Consider the following 1,461-nt stretch of genomic DNA (forward strand, 5'->3'; position numbering starts at 1 on the left):
CGAATTTTTTAAAAAATTTCAAATTTTCAGATATTAGATTCCAGATAAGGTCAAAAACTACATACTCAGATCTTCACCAAACTTTGCAGGGATACATTGGATGTCAAGACACGTGGAAAAAACATACAAAACATAGTATTGGGGATATCAAGATTTTGGTCAAATTTTTTAAGAATTTTCAAATTTTCAGATAGGAGGTTCCATATAAGGTCAAAAACTACATACTCAGATCTTCACCAAACATTGCAGGGATACATTGGATGTCAAGACACGTGGAAAAAACGTACAAAACAAGAGATTGGAGACATCAAGATTTTGGACGAATTTTTTAAGAATTTTCAAATTTTCAGATAGGAGGTTCCATATAAGTTCAAAAACTACATACTCAGATCTTCACCAAACTTTGCAGGGATACATTAAATGTCAAGACAAGTGGAAAAAACGTACAAAACAAGAGATTGGAGACATCAAGGTTTTGGACGAATTTTTTAACAATTTTCAAATTTTCAGATAGGAGGTTCCAGATAAGGTCAAAAACTACATACTCAGATCTTCACCAAACTTTGCAGGGATACATTGGATGTCAAGACACGTGGAAAAAACGTACAAAACAAGAGATTGGGGTCATCAAGATTTTGGACGGATTTTTTAGGAATTTTCAAATTTACAGATAGGAGGTTCCAGATAAGGTCAAAAACTACATACTCAGATCTTCACCAAACTTTGCAGGGATACATTGGATGTCAAGACGTGGAAAAAACGTACAAAACAAGAGATTGGAGACATCAAGATTTTGGACGAATTTTTTAAGAATTTTCAAATTTTCAGAAAGGATGTTCCATATAAGGTCAAAAACGACATACTCAGATCTTCACCAAACTTTGCAGGGATACTCTGGATGTCAAGACGCGTGGAAAAAACATACAAAACATAGGATTGGGGACATCAAGATTTTGGTCAATTTTTTTAAGAATTTTCAAATTTTCAGATAGGAGGTTCCATATAAGGTCAAAAACTACATACTCAGATCTTCACCAAACATTGCAGGGATACATTGGATGTCAAGACACGTGGAAAAAACGTACAAAACAAGAGATTGGAGACATCAAGATTTTGGACGAATTTTTTAAGAATTTTCAAATTTTCAGATAGGAGGTTCCATATAAGGTCAAAAACTACATACTCAGATCTTCACCAAACTTTGCAGGGATACACTGGATGTCAAGACACGTGGAAAAAACGTACAAAACAAGAGATTGGAGACATCAATATTTTGGACGAATTTTTAAAGATTTTTCAAATTTTCAGAAAGGATGTTCCAGATAAGGTCAAAAACGACATACTCAGATCTTCACCAAACTTTGCAGAAATACATTGGATGTCAAGACACGTGGAAAAAACATACAAAACATAGGATTGGGGACATCAAGATTTTGGACGAATTTTTTAAGAATTTTCAAA

This window comes from Lepisma saccharinum, unplaced genomic scaffold, assembly GCF_977018435.1.
Source record: "Lepisma saccharinum unplaced genomic scaffold, izLepSacc3.1 HAP1_SCAFFOLD_148, whole genome shotgun sequence".
NCBI lineage: Eukaryota > Metazoa > Arthropoda > Insecta > Zygentoma > Lepismatidae > Lepisma > Lepisma saccharinum.